Genomic DNA, 6120 nt, shown 5'->3' with positions numbered 1-6120 from the left:
CCTAAATACAAGACCAGACACTATAAAACTCTTAGAGGAAAACATAGGCAGAACACTCTAAGAATTAAATCACAGCAAGATCCTTTTTGACCCACGTCCTAGAGAAATGGAAATAAAAGCAAAAATAAACAAATGGGACCTAATGAAACTTAAATTTTTTTGCACAGCAAAGGAAACCATAAACAATACAAAAAGACAACCCTCAGAATGGGAGAAAATATTTGCAAATGAAGCAACTAACAAAAGAGTAGTCTCCAAAATTTACAAGCAGCTCATGCAGCTCAATATCAAAAAAACAAGCAACCCAGTCCAAAAATAGACAGAAGGCCTAAAGAGACATTTCTCCAAAGAAGATATACAGATTGCCAAAAAACACATGAAAGAATGCTCAACATTTCTAATCATTAGAGAAATGCAAATCAAAACTACAATGAGTTATCACCTCACACCAGTCAGAATGGCCATCATCAAAAAATCTACAAATATAATCCTTGCTGGAGAGGGTGTGGAGAAAAGGGAACCCTCTTGCATTGTTGGTGGGAATGTAAATTGATACAACCACTGTGGAGGACAGTATGGAAGTTCCTTAAAAAACTACAAATAGAACTACCATATGACCCCACAATCCCACTGCTGGTCATATACTCTGAGAAAACCATAATTCATAAAGAGTCATGTACCACAATGGTCACTGCAGCACTATTTACAAGAGCCAGGACATGGAAGCAATCAAAGTGTCCATCAACAGATGAATGAAAAGAAGATGTGGCACATATACAATGCAATATTACTCAGCCATGTAAAGAAATAAAATTGAGTTGTATATATATTGCTAACTATGTCCTCCTCCATTCATCTTCTTCCAAGTTGAGGTAACTGTATAGTGCTTTTTTAAATTTTTAAAATTACTATTTGTGGGGGTTCTGATGTGGTACTAAATTCTTGTATATCCTTAAGATATCCTCACTTTGCCTGGTTACAGCATTTATGAATTGTAATCCTATTCTTGGCCTCTTTTCTCGGATCAAGACTGGAAAGGGAGTAACCCAATGCCAGCATGTCTTTTACTCTTTGTATGTAACCTGTACTTTCTCCCTGAAAGCTTATGAGATGATCATTTTTTTTTCTTTTGAGGTGCAGAATGTTATCAATATATGCATAGAGGCATTTATTTTCTTATAAATCCAGTCTGGAATTTAATAACATATTTTCATTTAAAATATTTTTGGTTAATTGGGTACTTGTGTTTTCTGTTTATGAATTTGCATGAGTTCTTCCCCTTCTTTGTCCTCCTCCTCCTCTTCCTTCTTTTTTTCAAACTGACCAAATTAGTTACTTACAACATTGTAGAGAGGTGATAGAATATGCAGCTAATGTGTTTATTTTGTTTTGCTTCTTGGGATTAGGCACAAAGATGTGAACTTAATGCCATAAAATTAAAAATTAACATTTTTCAGCATCCCCAAATAGTGAAATCCCTCTAATTCAACTTTTATGATAGTGACCATTTCAAAGCATAAATGTAAAAAATAAATTTTTCAAAATATAGTGAACTCCTTGTTTTTATGAAAAGCTACCGACCTCAATTTCCAAAATGAAGTGTCTTTTGACGTTTTTCATATTGATGAGTCTAGCAATATACATTTAAAGAATGATGCAGCTGTTTAAGAGAACTTCGTAAATTAGAATCATTTGATTATACCTAATCAGAAAGGTTGCATGTAATATACAGAAGTAGTCCCAATGGAATTTTGAATACCAAATGTTCCATTGTCATATTTATATAACTTTTTTATCCCATCTCACAAGACAAATTTGACATAATTCATGATATACCAGTGAAAATCTGTGTTATATTTATTTCCTTTGGAATTTAAAATTAAAAGTTATTACTATGTTGCTTAATACAAAGAAAATATGCAGGTTATTTATTCCCTAAGAGGTTTAATAAAGAAAATGTTTAAACTCTTTGTACTGAATTGTGCTGATAAAATGTTAAAGAAAAAAGTTAAAGCTTACATAATAAAAAATGTAACTCACCCATATGGCTGTCTTGCTTGCATGAATACAGTGCATTAAGTGATTTAAGATACTATGACCTTATGCATATAATGCTGTGGTTTAGTGATGCTTATTGTAAATCATACAAAATATAATATAAAGAGAATTCATCACCATTCTTGAAAAAATGTAGCTCTATCTTATTAGGTTGAACTGATAGTATTATAGTCACTGGTGACAAGTAGCACATATATTTTTAAAGACATTCTATTAACAATAGACTAAACTTATTTTTTCTTTTAAACTTCCTATTTCTTTTTCCTTTTTCTTTAGCTCTAGGAGGGGAGCATTGGGAAACATAGAGTCTTTGTTACCTACAAGTTAGAATGGATCAGGGAAAATGTGAATGAGGAAGAATGATATTTAACTTCCTGTGCTTGGCAAACATTTCCCAGATTGTAAAGACATGTAGTAGATTATACTGTCCAATTTTTAAATATCCACAAATATTAATGAAAAAGTTTGATATCTCTGAAAAATAATATGGCATCTTAAAAAAAAACTTTATTACATCAGCTCTTATTTCACTGCCTGATGTTTAATTCTTAGGTTTTATCTTTTCAGAAGAAACTGAAGCAAAAGTATGGACACTGAATGTTCTGAGGCTTAATATTATAACAAATGTTTTAAAGCCAGAATTATTTACACAGAAGACATTTGCAAATCCATTGCTTATGTTCCATATACTATCACATTGTACTTTTTTAAAACTTTACTGAAAGTACCAAGCAATTTACAAAAGGAAGCAGTCTACAGAGGAAGATTATTTACGGAGGAGGAAGACAAGTGGCTCTATATTTTCAATTTGAGCTGAACATGAAAATATAAGATAAATTTCCATTTTTGAAATTAAGCATGTATATAGCTAAAGGTAAAACACAATACTGTTGACTCTTGGACAACATGAGGGATGGGGAACCGACCAACTGTACAGTCGAAAATCTGCCTCTAACTTTTGACTCTCCCAAAACATAACTATTAGCAGCCTACTGTTGACTGGAAGCCTTACCAATAACATAAATGGTCAATTAATACATATTTTATATTACATATATTATATACTGTATTCTTACAAAAAATAAGCCAGAGGAAAGAAAGTGTTATTAAGAAAATCATAAGGAAGAGAAAATACCTTTATGGTATTTATTTTTACCATAAGTTTATGTCATCTATTTATAAGGTGAATTATCTGTCAGTACCTACATCAATATAACAACTTTATATGTATTGCTAACAGTAGACATAAAAAATGAAGAGATAATATGAAAAAGAAATTCATATTTATTTACAGGTTTAACCCTTCATGCATTGATTATGAAGAAGCAGCAATATGATTGTTTTACAGTAGCCTAGTGTAATCAATAGGATTGTTTCAAGGTAACATAACATATGCTAATAAATGAATTGTTATAAAATTTTTATGGCATATAGTATTGAAGTGATAATCATAATGCAGCATTAGATACATTGCTACAGTTTAAAAAATATTTACCTGAGATGACAGGCTGATATACAGTTTCTCCAATTACAAGAGAGAGGCATACTGTATGACAATGTAATTACTTGAGAGTAAAGTTATAAAACAGTAAGAAAACTAACACATTATTAAGTTTACATTAAATATCACTCCCCTTATGCCTATGTAAGGATAGGCTATGCACTTCAATACAAGTCTTGCACATGATGATTTACATGATGGATACTAGGTGATGATGATGATGGTGATTAGGCAATTATAATGCTTACACAAAAACATCTCATACTGTTCTTGCCATACAGTTATTAGATTTCACATGAAGATACACACACACAGCAGAAAAGTTTATTAACTATATTGTATGATGGTTTTCTACAATTCATTAAGTGGAAGTGGATGATCAAAAATATCTTCATCCTAGTCATCTTCAAGTTCAGTCAGCCGAGGAAGAGGAGGGGTTGATATTTCTGTCTCAGGGGTGACAGAAGTGGCAGAGGTGCAGGATGTGAAAAGGAAGGCAGGAGAGGTAGGCACACTCAATGTAACTTCATGGAGGTATATCATATTTTCTGTCTTTTTTTTTTTTTTTGCTTTTTCATTTCTCTAAAGATATTTCTATATGCTACAAATCTTTCCACTGTTTTCTTTAGTTTCAGTGCCCATATCATAGAAAGATCCATGTCATAAAAGAAGTGAAAGCAGTCTTGAATAATCAGAACACTTCTGCCAGATTGGCTAATGTCAATTTATTTTCTGAGACTGCTTCTATGTCTTCTTCCTCTTTGTATGGCACTGGTTCAGAAGCAATCATTAAGCTGTCTTCTGTCAATCCTTTGGTGTGCTGTTAGTTCTTCAATTTCTTCAAGATCTAAATCGTGAAACACTTCACCCTCCACCTTTTTTGCTGTATCCACTATTTCTTTCATAATTTCCTTGATTGGCTCTGTCATAAATCCTATGAAGTCATGCACAACATCCGGATACAGTTTTCTTCAGCAGGAATTTATTGTTTCAGGCTCGATGGCTTTCATAGCTTTTTTAACAATGAAGACATCTTCAATGGTGTGATCCTTCCAGACTTCCATGATGTTCCCTCTATGGGGTTTTCTTTCATAGCATTAACCATCCTCTCCATAGAGTACTTACTGTGTGTAATGAGCCTTAGAAGTCCTTATGACCCCTGTATCCAGAGGCTGAATTAGAGACATTGTGCTTGGGAGGAAGCAGACCACTCTGACATCTTTGCTGTTGGCCTCATGGGGTCTGGGAGGCAAGGGGCATTGTCCAATATCAAAATAACATTAAAAAGTAGTATCTTACTGGCAAAGTACTTTCTGATTTCGGGGACAAAGTATGGATGGAACTCTTCCAGAAAATGTGTTCTCATTGTTGTTGTCAAAGCCTTATTGTTGTACAACCAAAAAACTAGCAGCTGGTGTTTATCATTTCCTTTCAAGGTTCAGGGTTTAGCAGTTTTATAGATAAGGGCAGTCCTGATTATAAACTAGACTGCATTTGCACAAAACAGTAGAGTTAGTCTATCTCTTTCTGCCTTATATCCAGGGACTCACTTATCTTCCTTACTAATAAATGTCATTTGTGGCTTTTTCTTCCAGAATATGGCACTTTCATCTGCATTAAAAACCTCTTCAGTCAGATATTTTTTTCCTCAGTGATTACCTTAATGGTGTCTGGCAAATCATCTGCTGCCTCTGGGTAGGCAAAAACTGCTTCTCCCATTATCTTGATATTTTTTAAGCCAAATCTTTTTCTAAAATTATCAAACCATCCTTTACTGGTATTAAATTCTCAAGCTTCCATCACCTTCCATTGGCTTCAAATTGTCATAAAATGACATTATTTTTTCTCAACTCACAGTAGAGTCTATAGGTATCATATTGGTGGTGGTCACATGAATGAATGTATTTATGAAATTAAAAGGGTAAATTTTACTGAATGTAAATTATGTAAATTACAACTAATTAAAAATGGAAAACCATAAGTAACTATGTTGCAGATAGCTGATAACTCTAAGTCCCTTCCATTTTAATTCAAAGCTAATTCTGATTTTTTTTTATTGGAGTATAATTGTTTTACAATGTTGTGTTAGTTTCCAATGTACAGTGAATTAAAGTAGAGTTCCTTGGGCTATATAGAAGGTTCTTGTTAGTTATCCATTTTATACATATTAGTGTATATATATCAATCCCAATCTCTCAATTCATTCCACCACCACAAGGCACTCCCCTGCTTTCCCACCTTGGGGTCCATACATTTGTTCTCTCCATCTGTGTCTCTATTTCTACCTTGCAAACAGGTTCATTTGTGCCATTTTTCCAGGATCCAGATATATGCGTTCATATACAATATTTGTTTTTCTCTTTCTGACTAACTTCCCTCTGTATGACAGTCGCTAGGTCCATCCACGTCTCTACAAATGACACATTTTCATTCCCTTTTATGGCTGGTAATATTCCATTGTATATATGTAACAAATCTTTATCCATTTGTCTGTTGATGGACTTTTAGGTTGCTTCCATGTCCTGGCTATTGTAAATAGTGCTGCAATGAATACTGGGGTG

Source organism: Monodon monoceros, unplaced genomic scaffold (assembly GCF_005190385.1).
Source record: "Monodon monoceros isolate NGI ecotype Baffin Bay Population unplaced genomic scaffold, NGI_Narwhal_1 Contig534_ctg1, whole genome shotgun sequence".
Taxonomy (NCBI): domain Eukaryota; kingdom Metazoa; phylum Chordata; class Mammalia; order Artiodactyla; family Monodontidae; genus Monodon; species Monodon monoceros.
Note: the sequence above shows the minus strand (reverse complement) of the source record.